Source organism: Bombina bombina, chromosome 2 (assembly GCF_027579735.1).
Source record: "Bombina bombina isolate aBomBom1 chromosome 2, aBomBom1.pri, whole genome shotgun sequence".
Classification (NCBI taxonomy): domain Eukaryota; kingdom Metazoa; phylum Chordata; class Amphibia; order Anura; family Bombinatoridae; genus Bombina; species Bombina bombina.
The window spans coordinates 545301060-545318259 of NC_069500.1; the positions used below are offsets into that span (position 1 = coordinate 545301060).

Below are 17200 nucleotides of genomic sequence, written 5' to 3' on the forward strand. Positions count from 1 at the left end.
TAAAAAAGATATCGAGTCCTGCAAAAAAAGGTTCAACAATATCAAGTGTCAAACAAAATCCAAAATTGCTAAAGAAAGGCAATATGCTCGAGGTACTGGAGGCGGACAACCTTATGTCGCAGATTTGACAGACTTTGAAAGAAAAGTTTTACAGAGGCTTGGCTCGGAGGTCATTGAGGGCATAACCGATGACTGTGATAGTGATATTCGTGGTAATTATAATTTATAAATTAATATTTATATTGTTTACTTGTCTGCTCCAAAATTGTTTCTCTTACGTTCATGTTTTTCTAAATTGGATTCTGTTAACGGAATCTTGATTGTACAATTTCTGGTTTACCGTTCCTTTAAAATAGATTTGTGAATTACATTACTTCTCTCAGTATCTATTTTTTTAAAGTTCCAGTGAACGAAAAATAAAGCATTCATGATGGAGCATGAAAAACATTTTCAATTATCTAATATACTCCAATTTTTTTTCCTATTGCTTAATGTATTTTAAAAAATAAGGCCTACATGGCACAGTAAAATGAAACTCAAATGTTTGATTTTGAAATGGCATGCAATTTTAACCCACCTTTTTTTGTTTTTCATTATCTAAATTGCTTTATTTTGTATATATTCTTTGTTGAATAACATATATTGATATTGAAATACTCGTTAGCTGCTATTTCTTCAACAAAGGAGAACTAAAGAATGAAGCAAAATAGACAATAGTAGTAAATAGTAATTTCTTTTTTAATGTATTCTCTATTGGAATCATTTGAGAAAGATGTTTTTAGAGACCTTTTAATTTGTGTATATTAAAGCAAGATACAAATCATAGGTAGAAAATGTTATAATGGGAGTACATTTAACTTTTAATTAGCATTTCATAAATTGCACATAAACGTTTAATTTTATTGATTGTATTAATTTCAATTTGTATTTACTAACTCCTAGGTGGTTCAGTTAGAGCGTCAACCTCGGCATCTGTCCATAGCCCATCTACCTCTTCATCAGAGAGACCACGTCCTTCAACTTCTCAGCCTCTGAACGTAAGACAACAACAACATGGGCAATATTTACGGTCAACTACAAATACCAGCCACAGCCTATCGTCTGCAGATACTATTCCAGATGTAAGGAGCAGTACACCAGATACAGCTGTTGGAAGAAGCTCTGGTATGTATCTTTAAACCACTTATATATACACCTTCTAAATTTTTGTTTATAAATTAGATATTAATGTTTATTTTTAATTTTTACAGCAGATGTTGGACGTCTCTTCAGAGCCATGGTGACCGAATCAGCACCACTTTTCGATGGTAAGTTACTTTTTTAAAGTAAATATAGGATGACAAGACAAATAATTTTGATTTCTCTTGTATAGTCACCTCTCTAACCATTAATGTTGGAATAAATTTCGATCTGCATCTTTTTTTTTTAAATTAATGCTAAATTGTTTTTTTTTTTTTTAGATATCGCTGAGGAGGATGATTCATCAAGAGAGGTGATTCTGAATCTTGTTCCAGCACCAGAGGGTAGATCACCAGAAAGTGGAAGCCTGACTCCTGACCTAACACAGATGGCACAAGATAAGGATTTGGATATACATGAGCCTGTTATAAATCCCCGTAGTGATGAGGAAAATACAAATTCACCACCTGATCATGGAGTTCAAGCACAGGGATTTGAACCATTGGAACAACCACAAGCTATTGTCCAAGAGCAGGCACCTTTGGAAGATGCAGGTCTTAACGAAATGTTAAATCTTGCCAGAGGATATAGAGCAGACAGTAGACAGGTCCAGGAAATTTTGTCTGGACATTTAGAAAGATTTGACAATTATAGCCAGCAACGGTTGGAACTGGACCGTGAAATCTTTCAATGGCAAAGAGAAATGGACAGGGAAAGGAACCTACATATAAACAGGGCCTTGACAATAGCTGAAAACAACATGCGAATGGCTCAAAACACTATGCAAACTTTGTTAGAATTAATTAGAGATAGACATCAGAGCCAAGAGTCGCCAGATCCAAAAAGACCACGGTTTAATTAGTGCATTGTTATGGACAATTTTAAAGTTATTATTATTGTTTTTTGTTGATGAAGAATATATTGTTATTTGTACATAGTTTTATTAAAGTTTATCCTGTTTTTATTTAATTTTCTTTTTTCTTTTTTAAATTTAGTTAAAATCATTTAAAGGTTTAAAATTTATTGTACACACAGACAAATCTAAGTGAAACAATAATAATTTTTATTACATCCAAAATATTAACAAAATTGAATCACAATGGCATTATAAAAAAAATTGCTCACTGCCAATACAGTATTTTTGGGGGGTTTTGAATAAACTTTTTAAAATACCAAAATATGACAATTTTAGTGGCCTCAAATAAAAAATAATAAAAAAAACAAACATTTTTTGTATTTAAAATGTAATCATTGATTATCTGTTTTCCACTACATAAGTATTGTAGAGATTCTGAACCTGTGTATTTAAATTATTTATAGTATCCATTATTTGTTTAATATCTTCACAGACAGAGGATTGAACTTGTGATACAACTGGTACACTGGAATCTAGAGAAGGGACAAAAATTAGAAAATAAATAAAGGATTATGAGAACATGTTTAAAATAAAAACAGATTATTAATAAGCAGGTAACAAAATTGTATTACCATTTTGGTTAGAGGCGGTATTATCCATAGATGTACTTGTCTGTGTAGATTTAGAAACCATAGATATGTCCCAGTCGTTATCAATATCAGAAATATTGGTTGAGTTTTTCTCACTACTTGCATCTGAAATATATATTTAAAAATCGAGGTATATATTTTGGTATTGATTTGACTATAAGCTATAATGTAGTAAATCAAAAAATTAATAAACAATTACCTAGTTGAATTGAGGGTGAAGTGAATGACATCCTTTCAGGAGCATTATTTGCTTCATTGTCACTATCTATGAAAGATTAATAAGGAATTCAATATAAAAAATTGTAAGTTGAAAAATGCTAATGGTACAAAATATATGAAATATACCTTCTGTAGAAGATATTTGTATTATTCTTGTGAACCTTGTTTTCTTCTTTTTCATCACTCTTTTATTGGTTTCTGTAAATTACACAACAAGCTAATCATGATTAAATTTAACAGTTGTATAACTATAGATATGTAAACCATGGTTCTATTGTACCTTGAGGTGTATGAACGACAGTTAGGTGCCTGACACCTCCTTTCTGTGGGGACAATTGTCTGTCAAGCAAAGACAGTGGCAAGGGTGGGGATCTAGCCTCACTTCTAGGTGTCAAATTTAGAATAGGCCTTACATAACGTGGAGGAGGAGCACCACAAATATTTTCTTTCTTCTTATCTGAAATAGAAAATTTGTACATATGTTTGTTTAAAGTTTCTTAGTTTTAAAATGTGTTATATAATGAAGTTTTCAATTTTCGTGTGTTAGAATGTTTATAAAGTTTCAATTTGTTTTAAATTAGAATGGACATGAAAGTGATATGGTACACCTATTTATTCTTTCAGTTCTCATATTGATGATGAACTTTGCATAGAATTTATAATGTAAAAGAATAACTAAATTATATACCAGTAAGAAACAGTATGGACATGAAAGTGATCACTATGGTACACTGAAACCTAATTATAATTTCAGTTCTCATATTGATGATGAACTTTGCATAGAATTTATAATTTAAAAGAATAACTAAATTATATACCAGTAAGAAATAGTATGGACATGAAAGTGATCACTATGGTACACTGAAACCTAATTATAATTTCAGTTCTCATATTGATGATGAACTTTGCATAGAATTTATAATTTAAAAGAATAACTAAATTATATACCAGTAAGAAACAGTATGGAAATGAAAGTGATCACAATGGTACACTGAAACCTAATTATAATTTCAGTTCTCATATTGATGATGAACTTTGCATAGAATTTATAATTTAAAAGAATAACTAAATTATATACCAGTAAGAAACAGTATGGACATGAAAGTGATCACTATGGTAAACTGAAACCTAATTTTAATTTCAGATCTCATATTGATCATGAACTTTGCATAGAATTTATAATGTAAAAGAATAACTAAATTATATACCAGTAAGAAACAGTATGGACATGAAAGTGATCACTATGGTACACTGAAACCTAATTATAATTTCAGTTCTCATATTGATGATGAACTTTGCATAGAATTTATAATTTAAAAGAATAACAATTTTATAAACTTACATGTCCTTAAAAGGCTCCTAATAGATTGGTAATATAGTGGTTCTCGACGTTTAACATCACTGTATTGTCTCAAACATTGACGCCTGGTCCTTTTAATTTTTGATACACGATACATTCTGCGTATCATTTCATAAATAGTTTTGTCCCTTTCATCTTGAATGACCCCCCGGACACCCCCTAAGCGTTTGGGAAAATATCTATCCATTACATACACTAGAATTATCATTTCCCCAGATGTGAAAGGTGCAATTCTCTTCATCCTCCCTGGTCCCATAGCAACTTTCTAGATGGGTGTGTCAAATCCCAAAATGTTCTCAATATCGAGTTATTTACTGTCTCTATGCAACATTATTGTATATTTGCTAAATTGTTAGAATTCTTTGGATACAATTATAAAAAAATTGTATTATTTGTTGCCATTCTCAAATAATGATAAATGTAAATGAAGTTTGATGTATATATTTTATTGTGTAATATAGTTATCAATAGTGTAGTGTAGGTTTTTTTGTTATGTAGGACAGTCATATAATTATAGATCTTTATGATTATTTGGTTTATATAGTTATTGTGCAATATATTGGTTTTAAGTAAAAATTAAAGTTTTATTAAAAAACAATATCCAATGTCACCGTTTATTATAATTTGTTAACTTATAAAAATAAAAACAAATAAAAAATCACACAAGTATATGATGAAAGAAAAAAGATTTTATTCAGAAAGTGAAAATTTAGTTTTTTATTCAAAAGACCAAAATATAGAAGTCCTGTGATTACAATCTTTTGATGAAATCAATCCTTAAAATAGTTGCAGAAAAAATGTGTAACAGGAGCACCAGGTGAAGTGATAAAAATATAATTTTTTATTAAATGCAAAAGGGTATATACCCCGGGTAAGAACACACAAAAAAGAAAAAAGTAACAAACAGATGAACAATGGCTGACCGGTTTCGGCTGTTGCCTTACTCCTAGCTAGGAGTAAGGCAACAGACGAAACCGGTCAGCCATTGTTCATCTGTTTGTTACTTTTTTCTTTTTTGTGTGTTCTTACCCGGGGTATATACCCTTTTGCATTTAATAAAAAATTATATTTTTATCACTTCACCTGGTGCTCCTGTTACACATTTTTTCTGCAGTTCTCAAAAAGGCCAGACAGTGAGCACAGGTAAGGATAAATACTGTGAGAGGTAGCTAGAAGCTTGCTGCATTAGACTGCAACATTAAAGGGACAGCTGGGAAACCACGGATGCTGTAAAGAAGAAATACTTCATATGTCCAGCTAGAGCATTTTTGCTATATCATTGCTAAAAGCCGGAGGTGAGCAGAATAGGACGGACATCCCCAACATAGGGGACACAGCACCTAAGAACAAGGCTGCCCCTTTTCCTAGAAGGCAGTGAGTGGTGAGTCACCTTTATTACAAAATTTCATCTACAGTGGATTGTTACTGCCTCATTGGAATCTGAATGGTGGGAGGTGTTTTGGGGGGAAACACTGCCATCCTAGTGTATGTACTTATATACACCATATACAGTCTATTTGCACAGCAGCTTTTAACAACATACTATTGAACTGAATCTTCTGTCCTTACAGATTTTTTCATATATTTACTTAATACACACACCCAACCTATTTCCCCCCACTCTTTTCACCTTAAAATAGTTCTCTGCAACATAATTTTTGGCATTAATGGCCTGTCTTGTTGGTGCATCGTTACAGATGACCTCAGCGAAGTTCTCAAATGATATTTCTTCTTCATCATCAATTTCAATTCCTCTTCTTATTGCAATGTTATGGAGAATGCAGCATACAAGAATAATTTTTGCAACCTTCTCGGGAGCATACTGCATGACACCACCTGAGTGGTCAAGACAACGAAAGCGCATTTTTAACAATCCAAATGCTCTCTCGATGATTCCTCGGGTGGATCTGTGTGCCTCGTTGAATTTCACCTCACATCTTCTTCGAGGATTGTTATAGGGTGTGAATAACCATTCTCTACTGAAATAACCAGCGTCCCCTATGAAAAAAATTAAAACGTATTAACATTTCAAAGATGATAAAGACGATAATTTCAATGAGAATTAACTATGCTTTTTAGTTAAATCTATCATCACAATGCATGACATAAACTACGTTTGACAATTATAATAATACTGTAACATAACATCACATAATATAATTACCTAACAGCCATCCTTCAGGCATCTCTCCCTCCTCAAACTTACGATATAACCCAGACTTACGCAAGATATACGAATCATGGCAGGATCCAGGGAAGTTGGAACGGACACTGATTATTTTCATGTTATGGTCACACACCATCTGAACATTGAGGGAATGGTACTGTTTTCTGTTCCGGAAAACTTCCTCACGTTCTCGGGATGGTTTGACTGCAACATGGGTGCAATCGATGGCTCCAAGTACATTGGGCATTCCGGCCATTCTATAAAAATTAGACTTCACAGATTGCCACTCTTCTGGAGTCGCTGGAAGGCACACGTACCTTGGAAAGACGACCATCAAAGCATCAATAACTTTGGTTAGGTGCCTCGAAAAAGCAGACTGGCTGATGCTAATTATAACGCTAGACACAGCTTGGAATGAACCGGTGGCAAAAAAGTGTACGGCTGCCAACAGTTTTAATAGTCCGGGTATGGCTTGTGAACGCGCTGTCATAGGTTCCAGGTATTTTGCTATTTCATAGTAAAGTTCCATAATAGATTCTCTGTCCAAACGGAATCTCTGGATAATCTCTCGATCAGAAATGCTTTCCAAACCCATACGTGGAAGGAAAACTCTATGGACTCTGATTCTTCTACCTCTCCTTCTTTGCAAGTTGTCAACCGGTGCCTGTATAGCCCTTCTTCCTCGTAATTGAATTAATCGGAAAAGAAACATGTTTAAAAGTGTCTCCATCTTCATTCAGTGATCCAAAAACCAATAATGCTACAATAGTAGTCTAGTCCTTTCACTTAAGTACTTCTACCTGGCGTCAGGTTGAGACGCCCTAGAGTTTTCTATTGTATTTGCTACCTAAATGGTCGCGAAACAAATCACGCAAAGTTACAGTGAAAGTTGGAGCGGACGGATTAGTTGTAACATTCATAATTTCCGATTACAGCGAATTTACGTGCGATCGAACATGTAGTAAGTGGAAAAAGGCTTCGGAACAATCAGTTGCGTAAAATTACGATCGCTGATGAAAATAGTGGTTTTTCGACCAGATCGCAGATTGGTACATACGAGAAGCAGATTGTGAGCGAATTTTGACGCGGAAATACAGACGGACGGTCACTTCGAAGCTTAGTACATGGCGCCCTTAGTATTTAACTCAGTCTATTACACATCCAAGCCACTCTCTATCAACCCTGCGATATGTAAATTACAACCTGTCCGGATATACATTTCATGTAATTCTAGAACACCTCCGGCATTGCTTTCGATAATACAGGTCATGGTTTATGGGCCGCCCCCCCCCTCCCCTTACATATTTGTAGCGATGTTTATCCACTGAATCTCCCTTCTCATTACATCTTTATTAAAGGCATTTCATATGCCCAACTGTGGGTCATAGTAAACCCTTTCTCCCTCATTACGGATGTAAAATTTCTGTGGTTATCATTTTTAGTGTAATAACGTTTCCTTTATCAATTGCCTCACAAGTAGCCATTGAATTAACCATCACCAAACGCTATATATTATAAAATGAGACTCTCAAATTGCTAATAACAATGTAGTGTACAACTATCTTCTGTCAATGTATGGAATTGATTGTCACTTTCGTAATTACTGTAAAGACACAACCTTTATTGTTCATGTATATTACTTGTTATATTTCCTTAATGATGTTTATGTACCAAGATTCTCAATAAAAAAATATAAAAAAAAAAATATATATTTTCTCCATTCTGTTTTGACTTTATTGGGTGTTTTTAAAAAATAATTGTTTATTTTCCCCTCAGCAAACACTATCTACATTGACCTCTTAAAGAGTTACATAATTGTTTGTATATAACTATGAATGTAATCACTAAAAAGGGATTAAAGGAAGCTTGAGAGCATCAATACACTACTGGTAGATCGCTGAACACATCTGATGAGCCAATGACAAGAGGTGCATGTGTATAGCCACCAATAATTCTGTTCTATTGCACATGTGCAAGACACTCTGAAATGGCCACAGATAACATGTTAGCTGTGTATTTGTAAACATTGCGTAGATTCATTAAAGCTGTTTAGTGCTATAGTATAGTCCATCTACAGTGGGCAGCACACACATTCACAAACTTAGGTGTAAATTTACATATGCATTTAATATATTATATCATGTACAGCTGAATGGATTTTCAGGAAAAGTAAGTGAACAGAAATCAAGACCACAACATGTAGTCATGGTGTATAGCAATTTTATGTTCTGTAAATGTTTGTTTCTGATTCACATTTGCATTTTGAGTTTCAGTACAGTCATCTTCATAAATGAGATTTCAAACAGAACCATATTTTGTGACCGGGATTTTAAAAGGAACAGCATCTTTGTGACTAGGATTTTAAAAGGGGTCTCGTCTTCATGACTGGAATTTCAAAGGGGATTGTGTCTTCATGTTGGGATCTGACCCTAAAATACATATGGGCACAACAATCATGTTTTAAAAAAACACAACTTACAATATCCAGAACTTCATGCTGCAATCTAGCTACAGTAATAGAAATTGCACAATGAAAAAACCCATTCCAGTATGGTTTTCCAGTTTTTTCAACATTTTGTTGCTACTTTATTACTAAGAGTAAAATAGGTTAATCTCACAAATATAAATGATGATTTTCCTTACACACTGTACAAAAGAGTTAATTCAAAAAAACTGTAATGTAACCATAAGAGATGTGAAACCATTGCATATCTCAGTTTCAGTTGAATTCCCTGTTTTGATCCCTAGAGTAAGAACTTAACATCTAAAAACACAATTTTTCAGGAAGTTTTCTGGTGAAAACTCATTTTAGAGGCTGAATCCATTTTGGTTTGTGGTCACTCACTAAACATACTTTCCCTGTTGTCCTAAATCATCATCAGGAGCTGATATTAGAAATATTTGAATTGGCTCCTAAATGATTTAATGTTGACTTTCATGTTGCATAAAAAAGATGTATTTTTCTAGCTCTTACCTCTAGCTCTGTATTCCTCTCTCTTATTAACATTTCTTCCTCTCCACAATGTATCTTCTCTTTATACCTTCCCTCCTGGATAACCCTAAACTAAACCAAACTGGATATATCTAAACTAAACATCAACTAAACAACTCAAAATAAAAATAAAAAGCCAAATTTAAATTAAAACATTAAACAGAAGTTAAGCAAAATTAAGAAAATAAAAAAAAATGTCAAGTAAATAATGCAAAAAAAATAAATAATATTAATCCTTAATTTAATCCTTCATTAAAGGTGTTTTTTTTGGCAATTTCAGAAGTAAAGAAAAATCTCACACAAATCTCCATCTATCCCCTTAGTTCCCTTGACCTGCAGAGTCCAACCAGCACAAAACCATACACAGATTCCTTCTTTTTATACTCTTTTGAACAAAGTGACGAGTATAACCTAAACAGGAAAGACAACACAAGCATCTCTGGATGATCCCTTGTGACTTCAAGAGTAACTTTTTGTCCTTTAGAGGTCCATTACTTTCTCCCTCTACCATATTGCATCCAAAATACACAATGGTATGGATATCCCTCATAATCAAATAGCCAGGAAAACCATTGGGAATCATCCTTCTGCACTTAGCGGCATAGTACACAGACAGGACATAATTCATTTTGTCACCAAAAAAAGTATAATATGTGACAATGTGAGTAAGGCATTGTTTACAGGAGCATTCTTCAAGCTGCTATATATGGATTCTTATAACATAATAGTTAAAAACAGCATGGTTACAAGAAAATGCAAAACATGCAATATAAGTAAATGAGTTAAAACAATATTCCCCTAGTGCATCCCCTAGTGCATCTGGGGAAGATTCCAACAATCAAGGCTAGCAGCACAGTGAAGAAAAGGTCCTTAAATCCTGAGAGAAACAGCATGAGAAACAACAATGGTACCAGCTCAAAGTGAGAAAAATGAATGCAAGAAGACCGTACAGTAACCATTACTGTAGTATTGGTGGTTGGAAAAAGCTCTTTATTTTTGAATGATTTTATTTCTATTCAATCTGTATTCTTTAGGGGAGTGCACTATGGAATCTTTCTCTGAACAACATTTACCTAAATATGGAATACTACAAAAAAAATCATTATTTTCCTTGAATATGGATCCATGATATCATCCTGTTAATATAAATCTTTGATTAATAGTCAGATCATCTTAGGCTTGTTTTCCAATCAAAATCAAATATTCAGATCAACCATATTTCAACATATTTGCATCATGCAAACAAAATAGGATAACAAAGCTAGAGAACAGTAGAGCAACTCACAAGAAAGGTAGGGCATGCAAAACAAAGTCTTCCATAGCAAGATAAAATTTCAAAACCTATTCAGTGCATGCAGTCTTACACACATATTTCTTAGATTTTTTTTACTCTCAGAAACATCTAAATACTTAGCAAAACTTAACATAAGGGAAGCATACCTAAACCTTTACAAGACACAGTCATCCTAAATGTAAACTTTCCCTTTGTATAGTTTTAACATCTAGAAAGGATGAAGCAATGATCTTATCTGAATATCACATACATACAAACATATTGAATGCCACATTTTAAAATCATACATTCTATCATTAAAACTACAACTAACCACACATTAGGACAAATAAGATTTCTGAATGGCAACCTAAAGTTTTTTTTTGTTTTGATATAGAAATATAATCAACAGATATCACAATTCCCTCATCTCATATCACAATTCACTCAATCTTAATTACTACACTGATTTCCACTTCTTGAGCTGTTTTAGAATCTGCATATATATATATATATATATATAAATATATATATATACGTATGTAAGAGCTCCCTTTCTTGTATTGGGCTCTAAAGTAGCTAAGGTAACTACAGGGAGTGCAGAATTATTAGGCAAATGAGTATTTTGACCACATCATCCTCTTTATGCATGTTGTCTTACTCCAAGCTGTATAGGCTCGAAAGCCTACTACCAATTAAGCATATTAGGTGATGTGCATCTCTGTAATGAGAAGGGGTGTGGTCTACTGACATCAACACCCTATATCAGGTGTGCATAATTATTAGGCAACTTCCTTTCCTTTGGCAAAATGGGTCAAAAGAAGGACTTGACAGGCTCAGAAAAGTCAAAAATAGTGAGATATCTTGCAGAGGGATGCAGCACTCTTAAAATTGCAAAGCTTCTAAAGCGTGATCATCGAACAATCAAGCGTTTCATTCAAAATAGTCAACAGGGTCGCAAGAAGTGTGTGGAAAAACCAAGGCGCAAAATAACTGCCCATGAACTGAGAAAAGTCAAGCGTGCAGCTGCCAAGATGCCACTTGCCACCAGTTTGGCCATATTTCAGAGCTGCAACATCACTGGAGTGCCCAAAAGAACAAGGTGTGCAATACTCAGAGACATGGCCAAGGTAAGAAAGGCTGAAAGACAACCACCACTGAACAAGACACACAAGCTGAAACGTCAAGACTGGGCCAAGAAATATCTCAAGACTGATTTTTCTAAAGTTTTATGGACTGATGAAATGAGAGTGAGTCTTGATGGGCCAGATGGATGGGCCCGTGGCTGGATTGGTAAAGGGCAGAGAGCTCCAGTCTGACTCAGACGCCAGCAAGGTGGAGGTGGAGTACTGGTTTGGGCTGGTATCATCAAAGATGAGCTTGTGGGGCCTTTTCGGGTTGAGGATGGAGTCAAGCTCAACTCCCAGTCCTACTGCCAGTTTCTGGAAGACACCTTCTTCAAGCAGTGGTACAGGAAGAAGTCTGCATCCTTCAAGAAAAACATGATTTTCATGCAGGACAATGCTCCATCACACGCGTCCAAGTACTCCACAGCGTGGCTGGCAAGAAAGGGTATAAAAGAAGAAAATCTAATGACATGGCCTCCTTGTTCACCTGATCTGAACCCCATTGAGAACCTGTGGTCCATCATCAAATGTGAGATTTACAAGGAGGGAAAACAGTACACCTCTCTGAACAGTGTCTGGGAAGCTGTGGTTGCTGCTGCACGCAATGTTGATGGTGAACAGATCAAAACACTGACAGAATCCATGGATGGCAGGCTTTTGAGTGTCCTTGCAAAGAAAGGTGGCTATATTGGTCACTGATTTGTTTTTGTTTTGTTTTTGAATGTCAGAAATGTATATTTGTGAATGTTGAGATGTTATATTGGTTTCACTGGTAAAAATAAATAATTGAAATGGGTATATATTTGTTTTTTGTTAAGTTGCCTAATAATTATGCACAGTAATAGTCACCTGCACACACAGATATCCCCCTAAAATAGCTATAACTAAAAACAAACTAAAAACTACTTCCAAAACTATTCAGCTTTGATATTAATGAGTTTTTTGGGTTCATTGAGAACATGGTTGTTGTTCAATAATAAAATTAATCCTCAAAAATACAACTTGCCTAATAATTCTGCACTCCCTGTACACTGTCTCTACACAAAATTCACAACAAAGCAAGTCATTGCAAACCATTAGAACCCTACGAAGCACCTCTAAAATAAATATATTAAGGGTATTACACATTATTACTACATATTAGTCTCTTGCCAATTTTGTAACAAAATTAGATATGCAAATGCAAAAACACACCCACACCCACACTCCAGATTGCACTACTTGGACATGTTAATAAACAAACATCATGAATTCTTTAGACAACTTCTACAATGTACAATTTGAATTTCCTCGCCCACCCCCCCCCAGCAAAATACCAGACCACTGTTTTGATACATGTACAAAACTTATATTAACATATTAACAGGCATACAACTAATAATCCCTGCTTATAAAATATTATTATTATAATAAAATTTAATTCTATCTATTAAATGGAATCAAACATACCAGCTTTCCTAAAACGTTAACTATTTCACTAAAAACATTTAACAAAAAAAAATAATGAACCAATTAACTCACAACTTTTCACATAATACCAGAGGGCCCCTCCTCAGTATACTGAGCAATATGCAATATTGAAATGCTGATTAAATTGATTGCAAATAGATGTAGCTAATTAGATCTGTTTTATATGACACCAATATGATCTCACCAAAATGACTAACCAGTCAGTGATCATCCAATTCTAAATTAATAATCTGTGCAGCTTCACACAGTGATCAGCCAAGTGAATAACTAGTGGTGTCTCGCATAGTGACAAGCCAACTAAAATAACTGATGGGGTCTCACACAGTAACCTAGCCACCTCAAATAACCACTGCCTCACTACTGAGTATCCAGTAATTGCCAAGTGAGCCTGATACTAGCATGCATTGCAACATGCTAGTAGATAGGCTCCATTTTCAGTATACAATCACTGTGATTGTCTGTCCCAGTAATTTTATACACAGTTACAGTCATATTTGACTGTTACTGTGCTGTTGCTGGATGGCTGCATGTGAGACTATCCAGCAACAGCATGAGATTCATGCTGATCGTAGCAGCATGTATCTCATTTAACTAAGGCACCCCAATCCTGATGACTGACAGGCATACGATCACAGGGACAGCATGTGAATGCAATTACTAGTCTTTGGTGCCTCCAATTTGCTATTTCAGCAATATCTTTTATTTGTCAGGCATGCAGACATAGTGTGGTCTCACTGTTGTATGTTTGCTCTCAAGGATCGACGTGTGTCTTTTATGGCATAATGACAGATGCCGTACCCTAAGTAGTTAAACTGAATGTGGAAGGGTGCATTTCCAAATTTGAGAATTACAAGCATTAACCATTTTAAGAGCTAATTTACATGAAAAGGGGAAAAATAAATAATGAAAGTATACGGAAAAGTTGTTTTACTAAATATAGCTAACCCACCTGTTAATTAGTCCACATCACAACTCCAAATGTGTACTAACCAAAATGTCAAAGGGACTCGAACTGGCGAAATGAAAAAACCATTTTTGTTTTTGAAATATTTATGTTTGAAAAGAGTCTGTTACACCCAAATTATTCTCTAAAATGGATGGCACAGAGTACAGGAGCACAAGAACAGTGGGTAGATTAAGAATGTTATTTTACATACAACTAAACACTGTGGGCCAGATTACGCACACGTGATATCGGATTTATCGCAGCTAAACAACTTTCAATTCTTTCTATTATCAAATTTGCTTCAGGAACAGCATTGAACTGCTGGCAGCTTTTGCAAACACATCTAGTTAGCCAATCACAAGAGACAAAATATATACACTCAATGCAAAAAAAGTAATTGAAACAAAATTAAGTACACCTGTGATTTCCAATTAGCCTAATTGCATGAATATATTTATAAATTGACCTGTGAACACCAAAACTTCCTTAATTTTGGACCCATGGGCTATGTCTATCTGCATGTCTGGATCATGGCTCCACATGTAAAAGAATTGCCAGAGGAATTGAAAAATCTTGTGAGACTTTACAAAGATAGAAAAGGAAACAGCAAGATCGTTAACCAACTAAAAGTCAGTCAAAAAATAGTTGTAGCAGTAATCACGAGGTATAGAATAGTACCAATAATCAGAGTCGCAGTGGCAGTTCTCCTAAAATGACGCCACGGACAGTGCACTACTTGCATAAACTAGCTAGGAAAGTGCTTCAGACTTGGCTCAGGGTTTATCAATCAAAATTGGAGTTGTGTCTGTGACAGCTCAGACAATGTGAACATCAACCTATATGAACGGCAAAAAAAACCTTGCTTGTTCATTGGCACAAAACTGCAAGATTAAACTTTGCTAAAAAACATGAAATGAAGCCTGATGAATATACGGAGCACATTATTTGGTGAGATGAGAGCAAGATAAATGTGTTCCGCACAGAAGGGGTCAAGCATGTTTGGGTGAACCTGGCCAATAATATTACAGTGAATGCATAGCCACAATAGTGAAGCATGAATATGAGTGTTATGATATAGGGCTGAATGAGTGCAAAAGGTGATTGGGAGATGATATTTATAGATAGCAGCATGAATGTCTGTGGATATACCAAAATACTGGCTGAGAAGATGACTCCCAGTCTACAGAAGCTCGGCAGAAGAAGATTATTCCAGAAAGATAATGATCCAAAGCACACTCCCAAAATTGTGAAAGCTTTTTCTAAAGAAGACAAAATTGAAAACTTGCCTGACTTGTATGAAATAGAACACCTTTGAGGTATTGTAAAGAAAAAGGTAGAGCAACACAACACCTCCAGCAAAGAGCAACTGAAAAAAATTGTCTCTGAAGAATGACAGAACATCTATCCAGGAATGTGTGCAACACTGGTGTCTTCCATGCCAAGGAGGATCGAGTCAAAAATAAAGGTGGACATTTGAAAAGTATTGAAAAAAATAAAAGATTTGAATCCCAGTAATGAAAAGCATTGGATATATATATATATATATATATATATATATATATATACACACACATATATATGTGTGTGTGTGTGTGCGTGTGTGTGCATGTGTGTGAACAACTCATCACTTCATGTAGATTGATTATTGACAGTTTAAAACAGGGATCAGCAACATTTCACCTGATGCCAAAAAGGACCCAGACTAGCCAACATGCAGAGCTCATGTGTAGTCTTATCAAGAGGGATGCAGTCAGTAACTATCACTTTAGACTGTTAGCTTAATAAAAACTTTCATATCTTCACCTTCATGTTAAAATACTGGTTAAGAGCTCTGCACACTCAGCCCCGCTCAGGTGGAGCATGCACTGTGCAACTCCGTTTTACCTTCCAAGCAGTGAAATAACCTTTTCTCCCATTAAATCAGTGTGCCATCTAACAGTGTGTTTGCTATGAGTATACTGGGAGGTCCAGTACTGCACATCAATTGCAGAATCAAGCACCTAACTACGTAACCATAGATGGAGTATTTTCAGGATATTTATATTTATATACTGTAGTAGCCAAATGAACGCTTTGCTAGGTCCAAATGCATAAAGTGTCATAATGTATATTACAGGCTATTGAATTTATTGCCAAAGAGATAGTAAAGTCCTGGTTATTATGTGGACTTCCTGTAAGGTTTTTACAGGGCTGTAGATGGAACAACTGAGAGCCATACTCACTGGTGTCTATTCTAAAGCTTATTTTACATAGACATGTAGAGCAGTCTCTGTTCACTTGACATTCATGTGACAATGCATTGTGATAGTAGAAGAAAAATGAAATCAGGGCCTATTAGACACTTTAAATCACTATTTAATTTACACACAAGCCGATTAAAATAACTATGAACAAAATAATATTTTATTTGTGATTTCAATTTCTTAAAGCTACAGATTATATTTACTTAAGCAGTCCTTTCATTTATTTATTTTTTTTAATTTTCTGTGTGACTGTTACTGTAACTGCTGACATATATGGGACACATTTATGATGTATTTTATTTTATGAAGACCTTATTATGCAGCACTTAATTGTGTATGTAGAAAATATTATAATGCAGATCTTTTGTAGTGCTTAATTGCTTATATATATTGGGCAAATTTATCCTTTATTGTGGTACAGGTCTTTTTGTAATACAGTACTTAATTGCTAAATGGTGGCTTAATTTAAAACATTTAGGGCTAGACTATGAATGGAGCGATATTTATCGCTCCTGCTCACACGCTAACAATACAGGCAAAAAGCCGAACTTACAATATAGCGACCTTGTTAACATATTCTCCCATAGACTTCAATGGAGCATGAAAAGTGGAAAAGAAACCCTAACTAATTGCTCAAATCCAATTGCATTTTCTCAAGTGTGCTAACCAGACATGAAATATGACTATATCCATTCCACATTCCAATGTTTTTCACATA

General features: G+C 34.6%; 1 long non-coding RNA gene across 1 annotated transcript; it reads left to right on the forward strand.

Annotated features, from left to right (window-relative positions):
- The first annotated feature begins 1016 nt into the window (after positions 1-1016).
- On the forward strand, positions 1017-1610 carry LOC128647896 (uncharacterized). The gene is made up of 3 exons (XR_008400447.1): positions 1017-1164; positions 1251-1307; positions 1461-1610. It is a non-coding gene; the product is annotated as an uncharacterized LOC128647896 (long non-coding RNA).
- Positions 1611-17200: the final 15590 nt, after the last annotated feature.